Source organism: Sinocyclocheilus grahami, unplaced genomic scaffold, assembly GCF_001515645.1.
Source record: "Sinocyclocheilus grahami isolate Dianchi unplaced genomic scaffold, SAMN03320097.WGS_v1.1 scaffold126.1, whole genome shotgun sequence".
NCBI lineage: Eukaryota > Metazoa > Chordata > Actinopteri > Cypriniformes > Cyprinidae > Sinocyclocheilus > Sinocyclocheilus grahami.
The window spans coordinates 2,810,806-2,816,907 of NW_015505305.1; the positions used below are offsets into that span (position 1 = coordinate 2,810,806).

General features: G+C 34.9%; 1 protein-coding gene across 1 annotated transcript in view; it reads left to right on the forward strand.

Moving 5' to 3' along the window:
- Window positions 1-6,102, forward strand: part of dip2ca (disco-interacting protein 2 homolog Ca) — a 133,823-nt gene that overhangs the window by 20,572 nt on the left and 107,149 nt on the right. The gene's annotated exons all lie outside the window — the stretch shown is intronic.

The window sequence follows — 6,102 nt, forward strand, 5'->3', positions numbered from 1 at the left end:
GACGTGAAATTGAGCAGCTCCTTCTACAATCTGGAACAGGTTTGGATAGGGCTGTACAGTGCGACAAAAATCGGTCTGAGCCTTGAGTAAATGTACTACAGTAGCATGTGTGCGACACAGTTTTACATGTGTATGAGTCGTTTACAAACCTGTTGTCCAACAAAGATATTTAAATTTATTAACATGCTCTCCATATTAACTTCATAACATAGTCGAGTGTTTGAAATAACTTATTTTTGTGATCAGACGTGGTTTTGTATCACAGAATAAGGCAGAAATCATACTATTTTATAGCATTATATACAGTGATAAAGGCTATGTCGATTAGCATTGCATTATAAATATACTTTATCCTTATAAAAAAATACCCAAGATTGCTTGAAGAACACAGATACCATATATTTTGTGCAATCGCATGTTTATTGTCTTCAGGTTTCCTCAGTTAAAATTTCTCTATCTGCGTTTTATTCAGCTACAGCGATCACTGGATACTTCTTCCTGGAGCATTACTTCTACTATGCATATGTGGAGTTTCTGCGCAAGGGTGCCTTCCGGCTTCCAATATGAATTAAACAGTCATTACATTACGTGTGTACTCAGTAATGCTCACAACACCCTATTTTGGGTAAAAATAGGAAAGATAATACTTTTCTCTAAAGAAACAGGATTCCCTAAATTATCGTCATTGATATCGTTATCGCAATAAATATCAGAAGTTATCGAGATATATTTTTAAGCCCATATCGCTCATCCCTAATGTCTGCTCTTCTCTTACTCCCACATATTGACATTTTTTAACCTTTTATGCGACGTGCAGCAAGTGTATGTTAGCTTATGTCCCGCCGGTTCATATGTACGCATCTAACCTCCGAACCACGCAGCAGATTCGTTCTGAAATTGAATGAATCTCTTCCCAAATCGTCCCTCCCTAACATTTTCGTCTCATTTTTATTCGTTGACGAAAATGTCAATACATTTTAGTCATAGTTTTTGTCATTCAAAAAGAGTTTTAGTTCGTTAAATCGTCTCGTTGTCATCAGTGAAAAAATGTTGTTGACGAAAATTATTTGTCAACGAAATTAACACTAATGTGGCGGAAAATGCTGGTTCCTTCATCTGTGCTGTAATGCACTCCAGGCACTTTGAGAGAGAAACATGTGCCCAAAGATAAGACCCACTTACTGATAGATCTGATTTTTATGTTATCGCAAGGAAAGAATTTCTGAAGGAATCACATTTTTTCCCATTTTTCTGCACAGTATAAGAGGTGTTCATGTATTTAAAGGGAAAGGTCACCCAAAAATGAAATAATTTTCATAATTTTCTCTTTCATTCAACAAACCTGAATGACTTTTTTCTGTTGAGAAACTCAACACATTTTCCCATACAATGAAAGCAAATACACCATAGTAGTTCGTATGAATTGTATTCCAGGTCTTCTGAAGCCATATGTTAGCTTTTTGTGAACAGACCAAAAAATAAAAATCAATTTAAGAATTGGCTGTCTTTCATTTCATGAGTGGAATATGAATAATATTGTCGATATTATTTAGATTTGAATCTAAATGACAAGAAAAGGAGAAGGAGATCAGCAAGAGGATATCAGAATTGACTGTATTACAATTCAAAGAAATTTAACACAAGTAATGCATTCTGTGAACTGAAGTGTTCTTGTTATCTATCCGTCCATTGTTCTATCTATCTATCTATCTATCTATCTATCTATCTATCTATCTATCTATCTATCTATCTATCTATCTATCTATCTATCTATCTATCTATCTATCGTTCTATCGTGCTATCGTGCTATCGTTCTGACTTTTGTTCATTCTATCGTTCATTCTGTCTATTTATCTATCGGTCTATCTATAATTCTGTCTATTAATCTATCGGTCTATCTGTCTATTAATCTATCTATCGGTCTATCTGTATATTAATCTATCAATTGGTATATCCGTCTATTAATCTATCTATCGGTCCATCTGTCTATTAATCTATCTGTCGGTCTCTCTATCATTGTTATTGTGTCTTTCTATCATTCTAATCTTCTATCGTTGTCTATCAACAGAATCGCGGAATCCATTCATAAAAATTATATTTACTGTATAACACGGAATTTCATATACAAACTTAAAAGTCTTCACACCAACCTGTCAAAATAAAAATTCTGTTTAACTTGAAGAAACTGTGACAGAAATATATCACTTAATGCAATGATAGTACAATGATAGTGCTACTACTACTAATAAAATTATTATTAAAAGATTGTTTTTTAGAAATATTTACCAGAAAAATAATTTACCATAATTTATTTACCAGAAAAATGTAAATACACAACACAGCATTTCTAAAAAAGAGAAACAAATTAAATAATAATATTTTTTTAAATATAAAATCAATTAACTAATGCTTTTGATTATTAAAATTTTATGAAACCATTAAAATGGAATCCAGAAAATAAATGGAAAACACACTTTTTCAAAACTTTCAAACAAGACATTTTCATTCCAACATTCGAAGTTTGCCTTGATAAACTTTGCTTTTCTAGATAGAAATTACAATGATATATAATTTTATGCAAAAGGTGATGCCACAAACCCCCAGAACTAAAGGATTGTTTTGATGGAATGATTGAAATGGCTTCATAAGATTGCCAAGGTGATTATTGAATGCTGTGGTGATATATTAAGTTCTAACTGTTGAACAATAAAAAAATTACAAGAATATGAATTTCTTTGAATGCAATTTAATTTTACTTCCTTGTATTCAAATTCAAGCTGCAGTTGTGCATCCTTTGTGCTACCTCGGTTCAGGGTTGAATAGGAATTTAAAAGGCATTATCAATTCACTTCTGGATGGCACATAACCCTGACTCATATTTGAACATGGCCTGCCAGTCAGTAATATCATTGGCGTCAAGACTGGTGGAACATGCTTTCATGTGCTTAGATTTGAAAACTGCTGTGGACTTTCCCTTTAAAATGATAAATTGCTTCTACTTCACCTAACACCACCTTTAAAAGGCCATCTTTGATGTTTTGTCTCCTGTAATATGCTTTGCTCAGTTCTTACACGATTCGTGATTCTTACACACTTTAATGGAAGCTCAGTGTGATGGAACGCCAATGAAGTGTTGAAGAATTTCATTCAATCTGCTTTTTATGGGGTCACAAAAGCAGTGCATTTGAATATCACTGATGGATGGAGTTTTGGCAAGGTACGGTTGACAGACGCTGGCATTTTATACCTGGCACCGTGACGCGTGAGCAGCCTGTTTTCTCAGGGGTGAGTCCACGAATCCCAACCGCTCCGCTGGTGCCTCAGAGGCTCCAGACCGCTCTCTCCAGTTAACTTGTTTTCCAGGAATCCAGCTGCTCACCTCTCACTCCACAACTGCACCGCTGGCCACGTCCATATGACAGGAAGCATACCAGAACCGATCTTAGTCTGAGGGACTCTCGAGTCTCGAAACAGGAGTCATTTCCACATGGGCCTCTCGAAATAAATCGATACCAGGCTTTAAACAAAAAGTCGAATTTCTTTCCTGAAAGAACTGGGGGGAGACAAGTGTGGTATTTATTTTTTTTGGAAGTAATCCCCCTTTTCAAACCAACAGAGAATCCAGAATCTCAAAAGAGAGACTAAGCTTCTTTAATCCTTTGTCATGGCCAATAGCCACTGCTCTTCTGAAGGACTCATATAAAAGCTGCAGAAATATGAATGTAATGGAGAGAAGCTGCTAGGAATTGTGGGTGGGGGTGAAGGCATGCAGGCTTCTCTGAAGTTCTGTCAAATGTGTCCACACAGTAAGTCTGTTCTGTGAATATAAGGAACGCTTTGCTCATGATACTTGGGTTGGGTTGACATTTTATTCTGCGGTTAGTCAGTCAACCCCCCATTGGATTCCCTCACCTCAAAACAATGACCAAATGTGACTGTTGCTGTAGGACATCTTTGTAACATTGTGCCCTCTGTTTCTTTGGGCTGAATATGTCATGACTCCTACACCTACTTGACTTGAAGCATTAATTCAGTCCCTTACAAAGAAGTACTATGACATTGCCATGGTTGGGTTGTTATGATAATACCATGGTTACCATTTAATTTTTTTGGTCTCTTTGGTACTTTGAAGTACATTGGAATAACCTCTAAATGATATAGTATACGAGTATGGTAATCAGAGAATACCAAAGTGTTAGGACTTGGTCACAATCACCAACTTGTTGATTACTGAGTTTTTTTTAAATGGACATAATTCATATAAAATATTATTATTATTATTATTAAAATATAATTGATGTTTTCAAAAGAAGTTTCTTATGCTCACCAGTAAAACAGTAATATTATGAAGTATTACAGTTTAAAAGACTACTTAAAGCTTTTTATATCAACATGAAACCCTTTTTTGTTTTGTTCTGTTCTGTTCTGTTATTTTATTTTATTAGATAAAATTTTGATTTTGACTTCCATAACAACAATAATATTTTTTGTTCACAAGACTACTGTATTTTGTTTTGTTTTGATGTTGTTTTGGTTTTTGTTTGTTTTGATTTTGTGTTTTTGTTTTTGTTTGTTTAGATTTTTTGGTTCGGTTTAGTTTTTGTTTGTTTTTTGTTTGGTTTAGTTTTTGTTTTGTTTTAAATTTATCATATTCAGTTATTTTCAGCAGGTTTCAGTGTCACATGATCCTTCAGAAATGCTGTTTTGCTCAAGAAATATTTCTTATGATCAATGTTGAAAACAGTTGCTGCTTAAAATTGTATCAAATTATTGCAGAAAAAAAGCAAAACAAAAACAACTTACCCCTAACTTATAAATGGTAGTGTATGCACATTAGGGTTGTGACGGTGAGGAAATTTTCCCACCGATTAATCGACGTGTGACAACACCGATAATACTGGTATCACCGTGGGGGCAGGGGCTTTCCTCTTTTCCTCGCTTTTAAATAGCTTGCAAAAGCGGCGTGCGCATTTTAATTTCACTTTCAAATAGCGGCAATTCGGCGTAAAGCAATTGTTCATTTTTAGTTTGTTTGAATTTCGAATTAGTGGCAGTTCGGCGTCAATTGCTTGAATGCAACAACAAAATACAACGTCAAATTTACTTGAGCCTATGTACTGTATAAAACATAGAACTTTTATTAACAAAACAAATAAAAATACACCATGCTATAGGGCAGGCTATGCCTAATATAAAATAACAAATAACTTGCATAAAGTTTAAATAGGTATACAAAACTGGAAATAGGCTAAGTAAACATGTATAATATACCAAATAAATAAGAAACGTAGAACGTTTATTAGCAAAATGAGTAAGAAAGCTTGGAGGCACGGCATACACCTTGATGTAAAAAATAAATAAATGACACAAAGTTTAAATAAAGTAAAAATCAGCAAACAATGTGGAACCAATTAAATAAGAAACGAATGTTAAAAAAACTTCCAAAATCACCTTAGATCACTGTTACTCATTGCGCGGCTCGCGAGCGTCATGCGGCTGGACAAGCTTTACTTTGTGGCTCACATGGCAGTAAATAATATGATGATATGATCATGCAGTCAATACAGATATTTCATAAAAACATTAAAAACAAGCAGGGCTTGACATAACCCATTAAAAAAACTCACACCATGTCTACACCGGACACGAGTGGCGCAATCCGACAAAAGACAATAGAACCCAGTGATGTTGTCTACCCTGGATGCGGCACGGCGCCATGCGATGCGACACGATCCCCATCAGTAAACTGATGCCTTGTTCTATTTATGACGAACTGTACTGACACTACGTTCAAATGATTTGCAACTGTCGCGTCAAGTGTAGACAGACTTTTAGCGCAACTGTCATGCGGTGTAGACACGGTCAGACAGTGTCTGCTCTATTACAAATAATTTATATATATATTTTTAAAAATACCTAAAACAGCGCCATTACAAGATGGAAATATAGACTAGAAAAGATATTTACACTTGCTCTGTCCTACGTCCATGACACTGACTCACTGCGGAGTTGCCAGTTTTAATCTTAACAGCTCTTAACGCCGAATGTGCACTTGGATGGTTAGATACATGATGGGCTAGTATAAAAAATTTAAATAGCTTA